The sequence below is a fragment of the Centroberyx gerrardi genome, chromosome 20, assembly GCF_048128805.1.
Source record: "Centroberyx gerrardi isolate f3 chromosome 20, fCenGer3.hap1.cur.20231027, whole genome shotgun sequence".
NCBI lineage: Eukaryota > Metazoa > Chordata > Actinopteri > Beryciformes > Berycidae > Centroberyx > Centroberyx gerrardi.
The window spans coordinates 13127971-13143165 of record NC_136016.1 but is presented as its reverse complement, the minus strand read 5'-3'; the positions used below and the strand labels follow the sequence as shown (position 1 = coordinate 13143165).

Sequence of the window (15195 nt, the reverse complement as noted above, 5' to 3'; positions counted from 1 at the left end):
TCTGAGGCCACACATCAATCCAAACTGCGAGAGGAAGTCCTCTTAATTAGAAAGTGATATTTTTGGCGCATCTTAGCCCAGGCCACGTCCTGAGGGTGAGTAATTGGTGTCATTGAGTGAACAGTGGGACAGGATGAGTCAGGGATCGAGATCTATTAGTGGCCACTAATCAGTGTCTCAGACTGGGTGCTGGGAGCCGGCCAGCTCACTGGACGACTGCTGCCCCCGCTTTCTGCTGTGCGTTCACTGTGCTGGACAAGTGAAATAAGTGAAAGGCCAACGTCTTCTGTTACACATTTGACTTCAAAACATATTACTGACATTCTACCCATTGATAAAAAATAACAGGCCTGTTTCATTAAGCAATTTAAACAATTTGGAGAACTGTTGAAAGGTCTAACACTTCCAAACAGATCCAAACACTTTCCCTTTCATTCATTATTTTGAAAATGTAGACAATTTTGCAGGCAGGGATTTTTGAATGGCTATATAGCGTATATTCGCATAATAATTAATAATTTACTTCCATGCATAAAATTTTTTTATCAGAGTAGCTGTCACTTTTCAAATGGTGGATATCTCATTTTGGAAGGAAACTCTTCAGTATTAATGTATGCAACGCAAAACATTTTGGCCGCAACTAGGACAAGTCTGAGTCTTTGAAATCCTGGCAGGCATGATTCATTTATAAAAATAAGCGCTGACACAGAACTTAAACATCTTTCATCGTTTTTGGATATAAATATCAAGGATTGAAGCCAAAATGTGGTTGCAACTACGTAGACGAGAACTATGATTAAACTGTGTTTTTTTTGCTGTATTCAGGTAGATTTTTTCATCAAAAAGAAAAAGCAGAGGAAGACCTGAGAGCAGCGAGTACGGTTTGCTTGACGGTCTGTATTGAGGCACAACCTGGCATGCCAAGGTAGCAGTTGTGTTTCTGCAGGAAGGCTTTGAAATGGAATATAGCGGTCTGATCCGTGAGGAAGAGAGTACTGAGAGAACTGGGGCTGAACGCTGCCAAAATAATCATAAATGAAGTTGAGTACACATGGACATGGAGCAGGTGACTCAAAATTACAGAATTCACTAAAGAACTTCAGTGAGCAGGCTGCAGTAATGCACACTCATTTAAATTCATCTAATTAAAAGCATCTCAGGTCTGTCTCAAGAACACTTCAGCTGTAACTTATCAGAAACTGCAGCGATTAATCAAGTATCTTGAGTGAATTTCTCATGGTTTCAAAACGCTTGTGTCAAAATTATTTACTGGAAGTGGTCATTTTGCTCGCACATCAACTCAAATACGCTCTGCCTGCAAATGATGTGCTGGGATGATTTGCACACCAGCCAATTCCTAACTGGCAACATGTTACATAAATATTCAACAATGGTCATAAGTCAACTGGTACGGGAAAAATGGAGTGAGCCAGGCAATTAACAAGACTGATGTGCTCTGAGGAAAAGGGAAGCAAGTGGGAAATCCACTCAGCTGAGAAGGCAGTTTCAAAGGAGGAAAGTGTGTGTGTGTGTGTGTGTGTCCGTGTGTCTGTGTATGTATGTTTGTGAGCCAACGCATGCATATTTCAGAAATTCAAAGCTTACAGTTGCCTCGCTGATAAAGAAATCCCACCGCCATATGTGCCAACTGCTTACACAAATTATACACAAATCCAAAAATAACTATGAACCCTGCAAAAGCTCATTCTGAGACTTAACGGGAATCTTCTTTTACCTGGGATTTCAAAAAGTCTTTAATCTTTCAAACCACTCCTCACGCAAGAGAACAAATTCAAACGTGCGCTACAACCCAGTGGATCTGTAATTTCACCATTTATCTGGTGCAATAGAGCAATTTCCTTAAACCTGCCCATGCTGTAGGCTCTTTGTTTAACAGAGACATGAGGTGAAGCCTTTGCGTTGCTTTGTATGTGAAATGCACAGTGTAAATGCACAACCCCCTTCCCCAACTCACACTTGATTCAATTCAGCGCCGTTTTAGTTCATTCCAATATCGCTAATAGAGCCAGACTCAGACGGCCCCCGGTCTGCCTCCGTCTGCGTTTGTTATCCCTGATCTCTCCCTTACTGTCCGTGTCCCCCGTCTCCTCTTAGCCCTTGGCATGTGAGGCTGACAGCTCAGTGGGCTCGGAGCCAAAGCTGATACTACTGTGTGTTGTAGGTCAGCCCTCGAGGGGTGGGGGGGGGGCAAAGACACAATCACAATACAGTTAACAGAGGGGGCATGCCCTGGTGGATCAGCGGGTCATGTTCCTGCAACACTGTGGGGTTGAATCTGGCTCGTATTTCATATGTCTTCCCCTTTCTCTCTCCCTCCCGTCTTCCCTGCCTCTCTCCATAGTATATTACCTAATAAAACAAACTGGACGCTGGACCAATGCACTACTGGTCACTCACCGCACTAACCATACTGTATGTCTTGCTTGAATGCACATATAGAGTACTGAATGTTTAATGTATTTATATAGCATGTCTTGCAGTGTTTACTGCACTGTATACGGTCCTGCTGTGCTTGCACAAGGTGTATTATTACATAGTGTGAATCTCTGAGTTGTCAATATTCCTGCACCGACGGTCAAGTTCCTGTACATTTATAGCACTTGGTGATTAAAGCGATTATGATTCAGGATCTAAAAAATTTAAGGAAAAAAAATGACTTGGACCTCTAATGACTAATGGTTTCTTAGCAACTGGATACTTCATAGTTTATGGTTTGTCTGCGTTACATCAACCAACACACACATTCCCACTGAAGGATAAGATCATTTTCCATCATGACTGCAATAACTTTGTTAGTGTGCTACCCACAAGACAGACACCACTATCATTAGTTCATATTCTTAATATGAAACTTTAGAGCAACATTGAGATTTGACAGCTTTGAGAACACAATTACACTGAAAATCTTTGGCAAGATCATGACAGCAAGGAGGGCAATGATTGACTTATAATGCAAAGATTTAGACAAATACAAAAAAGAAAATAGCTTTGCCTTTTTGTTTTTTTTTAAGAAATCAGTTACAACACTAGGAATTGCTTCTGATCTTGAGGCAATTTGTCAGGCAGGCCTGATTCTGTGGTAAACATTGGATCAAAGAAATCACAAGGAAAACCTCAGCAACGACTCCGATTCAACCTCAATTCTGCCACTCTGCCGCTTCTCTCCGGAGCAGGACAACTTCATTCCAATGTGTTTCTCCAGGAAGAGAAGGCCCCTGCTGTCTAGAGATTTACAAACTGATATCAAACCGGCATCAAAGTGAATTCTGAAGTCCTAGATTCTGAGTTGCTAGATTCCCCAGGAAAAAAAACATACATCAACTTCAAACAGCTTAAAATTGATTGGGAGGCAACGGTGCTCTCACCGGGTTTGGTATACAAACTTTACACACCTCACAAAAAAAAAACTATTCTCTTAGATATAGCAACGGACAGAAAAGCCTGAAAGAGCGCTGAAAGCAAACATGAGATGAGAGACCCGCGTCACGGTGCTCTCAGGCGCCGCTTCTTCCACATTACCATTTCCCTCTCTCAGATCCCCTGCACGCTGATTCTGTGACAAATACAAATTAATTGCACGAGAATGAATAATCTATTTGCATGTCCATTTAAATTTACATTTCAACCAATTGCAGCGTGTCCCCCCAGCGTGTCTCAGCATGTGGAAATATTAATATGGCCCTAGAGAGCGAGAGAGCGAGAGAGAGAGAGAGAGAGAGAGAGAAGAGAGAGAGAAGGGCTGGATGTGCCTTTTAAGAAGAGGTATAGGGGTGAAGTCTTTGTGGCCGGTGTCCCACATACTGGAGAACAACTAGTAGCGCTCATTTCCACCTGAAGGTCAAGCCAGGTTAGCTGGCTGCCTGCCGCATACTTTCCTGGCCCCACATGACAAAACACTGCTCAGTTTGTCTTTTCACTCCTCCTTCCTCTGTCCTCTCCTTCTTCCCTCCATCTCCTCTGTCTATCCTCTAGCCCCTCTCCTCTCCTCTCCTCTCTTCTGTTTCCATTCCCTCTTCGCTCTCTCTCTCTCTTTCCCTCTTTCTTTTTTTTTTTTTAGTTCTCTTGGGGCTATGCAAAGAAGCCGGATAATCTTGGTGCATGCAGCCTGCAAAGAGTGTTCTGCAGAGAATGACACTCGCTGGCTGGATCACTACAGCGACGATTCCCAAAAATCCGCCGGTGCATAATGTGTCAGAAATGAATGGAGCATACCTGGCTATGGTCCTGTGCAGGTTGGTTCCCCTCTTGCCGAGGCTCTACATGGCACTGGTGTGTGTGTGTGCATGTGTGTGTCTGTACATATGTGTGTGTGTGTGTGTGAGAGGGAGAAAGAGAGGGAGAGAGAGAGTACTGAGTGCTGTTGAGGAGACAGGAAGAGTGCACTGTGCAGTGTAGAAGATTGGAGGCAGGGTACTCAGTGTGTGCTAAGACAGCGCGTGTGCCTCTCTCTCTCTCTCTTTCCCTCTCTCTCTCTCTCTCTCTCTCTCTCCCTCTCTCTCTCTCTGAGTATAATCCTTTCCACAGTCTACGGGGACAAGCTGCAAATGAACCAGCTCTATCTCCTCTCTCCCTCCCTCTCTCTCTACTTCTCTCTTGCACTGTATCTCGGCTTTGCACATGAGCCCCGAGCAGAATTACCCTCCCCATGCCTCCACCTTGCAGCAGATAAGGCAGGATGCAGCGAGCAGCCTTGCCCTTAATGACTGCTACAACTCTATCATGTCTCTTCCCTTCTTTTTTCCACCACTAAGGGGTTTTATAACGCCATCGCGCCCCGCACTTGCCTGTGCCGCAGCGACTCTGGTGTGTGATTAGAGAGCCACTCCAGCGGTGTTATTTAGACACGCATGTTTATTGTTTACACAAGCACTTGGGAGGCGATAAACACCTTGGTGTCATTTGCGGACTAACACAGGGTTTTTGTGTCTGGCTTGTTTGTGCAGTGGCTACATCGGCGTTTGAAGTTTTCCGTATTCATTTCTGGTAGCGCTTCATTTTCTGTGCACTATGCAAATATTGTTAGTGAGTCACGCTATCCTTTTATCCCATCTGAAAATGTCTTGCATTATATTATACCATACAGCAGTATGGTGCATGTGTTAGGAGACGCGATTAACTTCACGTTGCCCCAGAAAGCACTCGGCCCCCTAGAGTTTTGCACATTGTGCGTATTAAAGCATATAATAGTATTTCTGATCATAATAATGCTTTTAGAATGTGTTCACAATGTGTTTGTTACCTTATAATGCCTTCAAGCGCTGTTATTAAATTTTCTAATGCTAATGTCCTCGAGTGCTCCTATAAATATACCGGGATTTCATTAGTTACTGATGCTTTTCTTTTCCAAATGAGGAAAAAGAACTATTAAAAAAACGCCATTTATTTTGTCATTACAGTGGCGTTACTGTAATGACACTATTCAGTCATCATTCAGGCATTTTTATACATTAAGCTCTGGATATAATGTATGCCACCTATTCATGTCATTCACTGTAATTCACTGCTGCATGCTACCTACATTGAACAATCAGCAGCATACAGAACAAATTGCTTGTGATGTTAAGAAGTATGCATTTCCTCCAGTGGGGTTTATTCATCCAGATTGTGACAGCAACATGCAATCTGTTGTGTTCTGTGTGTCTATGTGAATGTGTATGTGTGTGTGTGTGTGTGTGTGTATGCATGTCTGTATCCATAATGTGCGCCTGTGCCTGTTTAGAACAATTTCCTCTTCCTACATACCCACTCAAACGCTCTGCTTCCTTATTTAGCCCGAGTGTTTCTCCCCACCCACATACTAGTGTGTATCCATGATGCTACAGCGCTCGAACACGTCAAACCTCACGCCTGCCCATGATGGCCGAGGGGGAATGCAAGCCCAGTGGATTATGAGCGTGTCAAATTGGCAGAATGTATTAGCGTCACGCCAATCACCACCACATTTACCCCCACGAGTCAATTATCAAGATAGATAGCTCAAACAGATAATAGCCCGCAATAGAACTCGGACCCATTTTCTGCTTAGTGGACAGAGAGGAGGGGAGAGAGAGAGAGAGAGAGATGGAGAGGGGAGAGAGGGGAAAGAGGGGAAGGAAAGTAAGCATTAGTGATGTTGTGATAGGAAGAAAATGCTACTTTCAGCACAGCTAAAATCAGATTGGGTAGAAGGAGATGGAAGGAGGGAAGAGGCAAAAAAGGCCTTATATTGGTGCAGACTGCCTCTGGATCCGGGCTGAGGGCCCGGGTGGCAGAAATATGGAGGGAGAGGCACACTTGTCATCCCAATGAAATCATTCTCCGAGGCTGTTGAGGCAAGGGAAAGCTACAGAGAGATGAGATCCTGCAGTCTGTGTGTGTGTGTGTGTGTGTGTGTGTGTGTGTATGCGTGTGTGTGTATGTTTGTGTTATAGTGCGGAGGGGTTGCAAAGTGTGTATGTGTGTGTGTATCTGTGCAAGACATGGAGCGAGACGAGCGAAAGAGACAGAAAAGTAAGAGCAAGAAAGTGTTTGCTGATTATATCGTGCTTGCTTGGGTCTCTCTCTTTCTCTCTCTCTCTCTCTCTCTCTCTCTCTCTTTCTCTCACCCAACATACACAGACTTATCTTTTTTTCAAATCTGCTGTTTTTTTCTCTCAACACCAATCAACACGAGATGATTGACGTCATCATATCATGTCAATATTTAATCCAATGAACCAAAAGAATCAACCATTCATAGCAGAGTAATCTGCATCTCTGTATCTTGTTTGCTTAACATTTTTACATCTTGGCAGGGATTTTTCTGATGCTCTCATCCAGAGCGACGTACAATGAGACCAAAAGTAGAATAAGCTTCAATTCATTATTTACCTACAAGCAGCCAATAGTAAAGAGCGCAAGGTTCAAGGCCATAGAGCTCTGACAATGTTCCTGTGACCATAAATTTCTACATCCCCCTCTCCATTTCTCCAGTTTCTTTCTCCACTCCCCTCTCTCCTCTTGCCTCCATCTCTCTGCCCCCTCCCTCTCTCCATCTCTGCCCCCTCTCTCCTCACTTTAAAGAGCCCTCTGTTCCGCTGGACAGAGGCTTTTCATTTGACTGTCAGATAGGGGGTTTCAGAAGGACCATTCCGTATAATCAGCAAATGAGTAGCTTGTTAAACGCAGCTCTCTGTAATTTAGTCATCAACTCGGCACAACAGCGTTTGTTTTGTTTGCTTTCAGAGGATGCGTGTCAAAACCGTCACGCCAGCTTCAGAGGCAACAAACACCGGGGAGAGATCACATCTGTCACATAGCGCATGTGGTAAATGAGACCCTGATGCTGGATGGCTGGATACAGACACACAAAGACCAGCCCACACACACACACACATACACCCACACAAACACATATACATGCATGAAGGCAGACACTCATATTTATGCCTTCACCTTGCATGCCCAAAATGTCAACTTCTCAGGAATTAAGCTTTATTTTGATATTGACGCATAGTTTTGGAAATTATACAGTGAGTTTTCAATGATTTTCATGGGCTCAATGGTCATAAACATTTTATAAGCCATAAAACAGAGATGCTCGCAATATGAAGTGAAATTAGAAGCTAAATGTTACAACCCAAAGAACGGGTATTGCAGAAGTCTCAAATCTTTGAGTTCAAGCGTCAAGTGCCAAGTCCCAGTCTGCTTAAACAACAACATTACAGCCAGCTGATGACATTATGTCTAATTAAGCCGTTAGTATATCAGGTACTGGTTAAATACAATGACAATGTGACCCAAATGAAGGTATTGATAGGAACCACAATTGTACATAACCACTTAATACGGTATACTGTCCTGCAATAGCAAAGTTTAAAGGATAAAGATGGTGTTTTTTAATGCATTGCTTACCGTCAAGAAATCCTATGAAAATAACAAAATCAACAATGCGTTTGCTCTACTCCCGTTACTTTCTGACTTCCCACGTACCATTTTTAGCCGTCAACCCGGAAGTAATTGGCTCCAATTGTAAGCTAAAAACCTTGAAATACAGCTCACAAAGACATAGTTTCAATTTTAAAAATCGCTGTTACCACGAAAAGTCAGGCTGTTGTAGTTATTACCAAATCAAATTCAAATGGGAACAAATTCTTCATTACGCCGGGGACTATTTTTGGTGCTACGGAACTACTTTCCTGAGATCGCAAAGTGTTTACAGCCGGCTTATTAAGTTGTTTGAGGAAAAAGTCGGCTGGCCCGGTGCATCGTGATGATGAAATATGCTGCCCAAAGCAACGGCATGGCTCTGTGACGTGTTTTTAATCGTTTTTTTAATACAATGGAGTTCTATGGCTGCTGGGACATGGCTTCATTGGGCACCGGCTACATGGACGAGACTTGCTGGCAAAACAAAATCATTGTTGATTTTGTTATTTTCATAGGATTTGTTGATGGTAAGCAATGCATTAAAAAACACCGGCCTTATCCTTTAAGTCTTTAATGCTATTCAAATTTACACTGTAGCTGATGCCATGCTGATGCTGTTTTGTTTGTCGGAACTGTACATCAGAGTATGACGCTTAGATGCATTATAGTCATGCGAAACATGAATAGAAAAACAATTTCTAACATAATGCAACAATGCCATTCTTTTACAGACACTCATTGTTCACGAGTCACAAATCTAGTGGTCGTCGAGTCTGAAGTCTGAAGCCACTTGAGTGTGATTTGCGAACTGGAGTCCCCATCCCTGCCTCATAATCCTTCAATTCAAGCAAACAGGACTAGGTGTCTCTGGTGATGGCCGGGCCGTTCTGGCCGTGCCTCCAGCATGCGCACTTCAAAATGTTTAAACTGGCAATATGTTAAACCCCAGGGCAATGCATGGTGCTGGGCCAGCTGCACAGCCAAAAACATGAAAACCAACAAAACTGCAGTCATGAGGTTTTCGCCTGACCGTGGCAATACAAACACACAAGCAAACAAGCACACACACACACACACACACAGAGCGGTGCTTCCTTTACCCTACAACCCCTCTCCTCTGTCAGACGCAGACCCATTTCCTCTGCGACAGTGTGGGCACTGGAAGTTGATTCCTCATTGCTTTCTGTGCTCTGATGTGTGACAGTAATGCTATCTGATAGGCTGTTCTCTACCAGAGATGTCACTAAAATAGCAATCCCTTATCAAGGACAAAACGTTACAGCTGGTGAAAAAAAAAAAAAAATCTTGAGATGAATATCTGTGATTCAGGCTTTCAGAGAAGTTGTCAAATTAGACACTGAATTTATTTCCCACTGCACTAGAAATGCCAGCCAAGTGAATATGTGATAGCAACAGCAAGACCTTGAAGTCACCCCCCCCCACACACACACACACACTCACACTCAGACACATGCACACACACACACGCACACACTCTTTGCAACATTCACAGCTCCATGACACTTCTAAATGCTTGTGGTCCTTGTGGACTCCAACAAAGGCCATGTTCACTTATTCCTTCTGTTTTGAAAACCAATCTGCGCTTTTTTTGTAGAACAATAAAAAAGAAAGTCATCCGGAGACTATACCCTATTTTGTTCAATACCATTCAAGCACATGAAACTGATGGAAAGCGCAGCACATAGCAAGAAACGTGTGCAAAACGCAGCTCTCCATGTTTAATACTGCTTTCAACTCCACCCACTGTTGAGAACAAGGAAGACTTGCAAGCTGCAGCCAGAGAAGCTGATTGGCTGGTTTGTCCACAGACGTCTGAACCAAACTTCAGCGAACACACAGACTGGGACCGCGGACCTGCTGAGGGGTGTGGGAGGAACTTTTTCAAGTGTAACTGTAAATTCTGGCTCCGCATTTTGAACACTGAACATGAAAATTCAATGTTAGACAAGATATTTTTTCAGAGACATTTCAACTACGTTTGAGCTTTCTCACAACACTCTCTCTCTCCCATCCCTCATGTCTTTCCTCACTGTGACTGTCCAATAAAGCAGAATTTTCTGAATCTGAAATTGCAATATAATGTTTAATAAGTGTGAAAATTACTGATGGCAATAGATATTTTGTCAAGCTTCTAAAGAGGAAGCTTTTCTCTGGTAGGGACGAGTATAAATGAGGACACATCGATGCCAAACTGCCCGCATTAGCAGGCCTCTTAGTTCATTATCAGCAGTTTGTGTCCAGCGACTGTCAATTGGAAGAGACAGCGGCTGCTACTGAGAAAAACGTGGCGCAGCAGCTTGCGAGCTAGCTGATTTATTATAGAAACCGCCGTTCCTTCCACGGAAAACATCTCCCCGTCTCATCCTTTCATTTTATCTCCACTTGTATTAGCTCCTTGAAGCCGGGACACAGAAATACTTCTGAGAAACCCTAACAAACACTTGAAGGCTGTTTTATTGTTTTATGTGACTTCCCTTCTTCTCACTGTCAGTTTTTTTTTGGGGGGCGAAATGCATATCTCATCTTTATCCTATCCAAGCTTATCCCATATCCATTTGTCCTCATACAGCGGGTTTTGTCCGGGATGGATACCTGGTTATTTCAAAAAATTTTTTTTTCTCCCCGGCAGACTTCTTAAGCAATCCTACATGACAATCTTCCACATCTGTCCTCTACAGTATCACAGGCTTTTTCTATTACCTTGCACGGGCTGCTAACCATAATAGACATATTCTCCTTTGAAAATGATTCGCTGCTCCCAGATCTTCCGACGTCCTCGCCTGTCTCTCCGTATTGTCATTACGTTTGGCTAATGCCTATAGGCTAGGATCTGCCAGGGGATCTGCAAGTTAAAGGTAAAAGGTTGTGGCACTGAATTGGAAAAACAGCAAAACAGCAGCTGTACAAATACGAGTGGGAGGATTGGTACTCCGCACACGGTCCTGCTGCACGTTAGTTATCTCAGGCCTCGCTCCGGCTCGTAACGGATAAAAAGGTCTGAGATGCACCCAGGGGCCAAACCGGGCCGAGGCAGTGAAATCTTTAAGTGGACAGAAAGATGGACGGAGAGTTTCCTGCCCAGAGAGGCTGAAGCAGATGTGATGAGATTCCGTATGCGTTTTTGGTGGATGCTTTTATCCAAGGCAACTTGCAATACCAAGTGCATTTTTTAGTATGGGTGGACTTTACTGCCGGTGTGAATGACTCTCCTCGCCATGACTTCTTCCTACGTACACCACAGTGCTGGTTAAACGCCTTGCACTGGAGATTTGGATAAACAGAAGATTTGAGAGAGACTAAATAAGCAGAAGAAGAAGTTGTAGTAATCTAGATGACAAGAAAGCATGGATAACTTTCTCCAGGTCACGCCAGGATAAAAAATATGTTTCGTTTCTTAGCTCAAGAGGCTTCACTGAGCACAACGCCTGACAGACTATCCTGGGTCAGCTTTATGGAGCTGGGAAAGCCAAATTAACTGAGATTCATTGTCAATAACTCTTTACAGCGAGGCGCTGTCAATATTTCATTACTTTTCTGTGAGAGGGAAGGCACTTTTGTTGACTCAAATCCCCTTGTCCTCTGTCTGTGCATCCATTTAACCACCGGCCCGCGCCTCAGGCTGCAGCTACAAAGTCACCCTAAAAGTCTTCTAATATGACAATATATTGACCTTTGTCCTACAAAATAACTCAATGTATGGTTAGTTAAGGATCACTTCTCATCAATAAAACAAGCTGACATATTATCACATTTTAGTAATATGCAAAACACAGGCATAGTGAGTAGGGAGACCGCCCTTCAACCGGAGGACCGTCCGTCCTGCAGAAACGTCCTTGAACAAGACACTGAATCCCTCCCAGCTGTTCTGCAGCTGATCCTGCTCTCTGACCAACAACATGTGGAAATGGAACAAATATATCCCATTCAAACAAAAGGAGAATCCATACATTATGCAGGTGTGAAACAAACAAATGCTGTGATTATCATTACATGATTTGTTTGTATGCAGTGTGACCACTTAAGACTGAAAGGACAAGCTGCAGAGGTTTTGCTCATAAAAAGCAGGATTTTAACCTTCCTCTATTGATGGGTATTATAAATCTCTATGTTTCTTAGATGTCTTTTTAGGGTTCAATTTTAAGTTACAACTAACAGATTGTCCAGACATATGTTCAATTCAGTGAATTTCACAAGGAAATTTGGCGTTGTAGCTGTAAAATAGAGGTAAAACACAGCACAATCGATTGTTGCACGTTGCTGTAAGGGAACAGCTAAAAAATAAAATTCAAAAATCTCTTTTTCCCCCTTATTTGGGCCGGCTGAGTCAATAAAAACAAAGACATTTATTCCATGGTTCTGCCATAATTAATTCAGTAATGAGTTAAATTCAAGAAAATTAGCTGTGCAGTTTTTATTACCTAGGAGGCATACTTTGAAGCCAGCTAAGCTGTTCTGCTCACTGTTTTATGAGGCAAATGTGTCTGGGTGTGGAAGGAAATTACTAAACTGTGTTTTGAATGACATGGCCAAATGGGAGAATGTATCGAGAGTAAAAGGACGGGGCCCAAAACCGACGGCAGGTAATTTGTACAGATGATGATAAATTCCTTCATGTAACACAGAAGGTTCTAGTAGAATGGAAGAAGATTAACCATATTAATTTCTTTAAGGACTGTGTCAGGGAGGCCTCGTCACTTTCTGAGGCATCTATCAAAATGATGAGGTCTACAGTGTTAAAAGCTCCATTCTGTATATATATATACAGTATATCTACAGTCTCAACGCTGTGGGGTTCCCTGAAATCACAATTTCTCCAAAATGTTGTAGTAAAAGATGTCAGAAGAAGCAGCATCAGATGTGAAAATCAACAGACTCTCACTTAAACGTTAGAGTGCAAAGCAGCTCGTTCGATAACAGACTTCCATGAGTCAACAGTGGAGTCACCTCACCTTTACCATGGTGGCTTTGTGGCAACCGCATCAATCAGCCCTCTGATGTCGGCACCCCCCATTCTGCAGCTCACACTCTCTCCCCTTCATCTCTCCTTCACTCTCTCTCTCCCTCTCTCTCTCTCTCTCCCCTTCTCCCACCTTCTCCCTCTTCCTCCATCCTTCCATCTCCTTCCAGATGTCAACAAGTTTGATCAGGATGACATGGGAAAACTGCTGTTTGGCTGCCGCTCCCTGCCTTCCTGAGACAGCTGTCTGACAGATCCTCCAGCCTGTCTCTTCTCCCTCTCTTTTGCTCCTCCGTCACTTGTGATTTCCACACGCTTGATCACCCACCTACCACTCCTTCCCCACCTCTCTCCTGGGGAGGGTGGGGGGGGGGGGATGGCATGTGGTTGCTTTGGCGTGTCATTGAGGTGACTTGACTCACACAGCCGTGCGTCGCAGAGAAATAAGTTGGAGATGTTCAAGGACAACTCCGGTCTGTGTTTCCAAAGGCTCCGTTCAGATTTAATCCTCTCAGCGATTTAAGAATGAGACAGCATGCGGAATGTGACAGGCCGCATTCTGAACGGCGGAAGGCGGCGTTTCGTTTAAAAGATAGCTGGTGTTTTATCTCTGAACATGCTCCAGACACTCGTGCTTGAATCATTTCTTTCTCTGGCACAGATTTGTGTGATCTGCGCATAGTGGTGGTGGATGTGAGTGTGTCTAGTGTGTGTGTGCATGTGTGTGTGTGTGTGTGTGTGGGTGGGTGGGTGAGGGGGGGGGGGGGTACTCCCTACATAGGCATCATATAAATCAATACTGATTAAAGATAAAGTGAAGATCTCCATTATGGGCTCTACCACTCTAGACAGAGACGATCAATTTCATGTTAGCAATAGGGATGCAGAGGCGGGCGTCCCACCTACATTCAGCAGTTAATGCAGAATACAGTTATCCTATCTTTTTCTTAGGCAAATATAAATCTTTATGATGGTATATATATCATAGTAACTAGTATCACACTGTAATTAAAATTAGGGGGGGGGGGGGAGGAAAAAAACTAATTATTTTTGTCTGTATAGCTGGTTGTGTGCCTTATGATGATCACGCACTGGAGGTCAAATAGTTTCTCTGCATGTTTTTATTCCACTACACTGGTCAACAATCTGCCTGTAAACTCTACAGCACTGTCTGAAACCACTCTTTCCATCTCTCTGTCCATCTCTCTCTCTCCAACAGTACCCTCTGTAAATCCATCAATAGCCTTCTTTCAGTGTGCCACAGAAGCCAGCCACAGAGCGCCTCAACATCAACAGTCTCCCGTCCACACAGCCAGTAAACAAGGCGGACAGCTGCCAGACAGCAAGCAACAGCCACCGCATCTCACCAGACACCCATTACCCCAGACACTCCATGCTCTCAATATCAGCTGTAAAAGATAGGCTACAATTAAAAAACACTTCAAATAGAGTTCAAAGATGGTATGCTACTTAAAACTGTTAATTGTAACAGTATTAATGCAGTATCATTTCAAACTGGCCCATAATGAAAAAGAACTGACAGATTTTAGAAGGATAGCCTACTTTACAAATTAGATGTCCCGACTTTAATATTATAGGAATACTATAGGCTAATACTATAGGAGATTAAAAAAAAATACCACCAAGTACGATAAGGTCACTGTAAACAAACTATCGAGCACCGTAGCCACACTTTAAGTCCGTATATGATTATTATAGTGATTTTTCCCTTTCCTTAGAGGAAGCTTCTACTTCAATGCATCTTATATAAAGCGTGCAAGCAAAGGCAGAAATGCGGCAAAAGCGGCGACACACAGTAGCAGCATGAGTGGAGCAGAAAGCATGACAATGAAGGAAACCCAGAGAGCGGAGGTAAACAGCGGCGGTACAGCGGTAGTTTCCCAGCACCCCCAGCGCGTCAGAGAAAGGCACTCAAGTTAGAAATACCTGCAACTACAGAATGGACGGAGAGAGAGGGGACATGCCTGGGAAGGAGGAATTGCCCATTCTCCGCCTCGATACACCTGTTTACTGTCCTCTACCGTGCCAGCCTACTTTCTCCTTTTTTGTCTTCTGTCTCTTTGATCCTCTGCTTTCTTCCCCATTCATTCCCCGCATGTGGTTCTTCTTGCTTGCTCTCTTTCTGTTGCTCCAGTTTTGGGTTTTTTTTTGTTGTTTTTTTCTTTTTTATCCCTGTCTTCTTTCTGCGCCCATGTCCCACTTCAGGTCTTCTGGCCCGGGCTGTGTCAGCATGTGTGTGTGCGTGTGAACCACTGGGCAGACTGGGGATGCCGTGTGTATGTGTGTGT

General features: G+C 43.6%; 1 protein-coding gene across 1 annotated transcript in view; it reads right to left on the bottom strand.

Moving 5' to 3' along the window:
* srcin1b (SRC kinase signaling inhibitor 1b) overlaps positions 1 to 14900 on the bottom strand; it is a 67904-nt gene extending 53004 nt beyond the window's left edge. Inside the window, exon 1 of the mRNA XM_071899185.2 lies at positions 14834 to 14900. The gene's annotated coding sequence lies outside the window, so the exon portion shown is untranslated. The remainder of the gene's footprint in view (positions 1 to 14833) is intronic.
* Between the last annotated feature and the right edge of the window lie 295 nt (positions 14901 to 15195).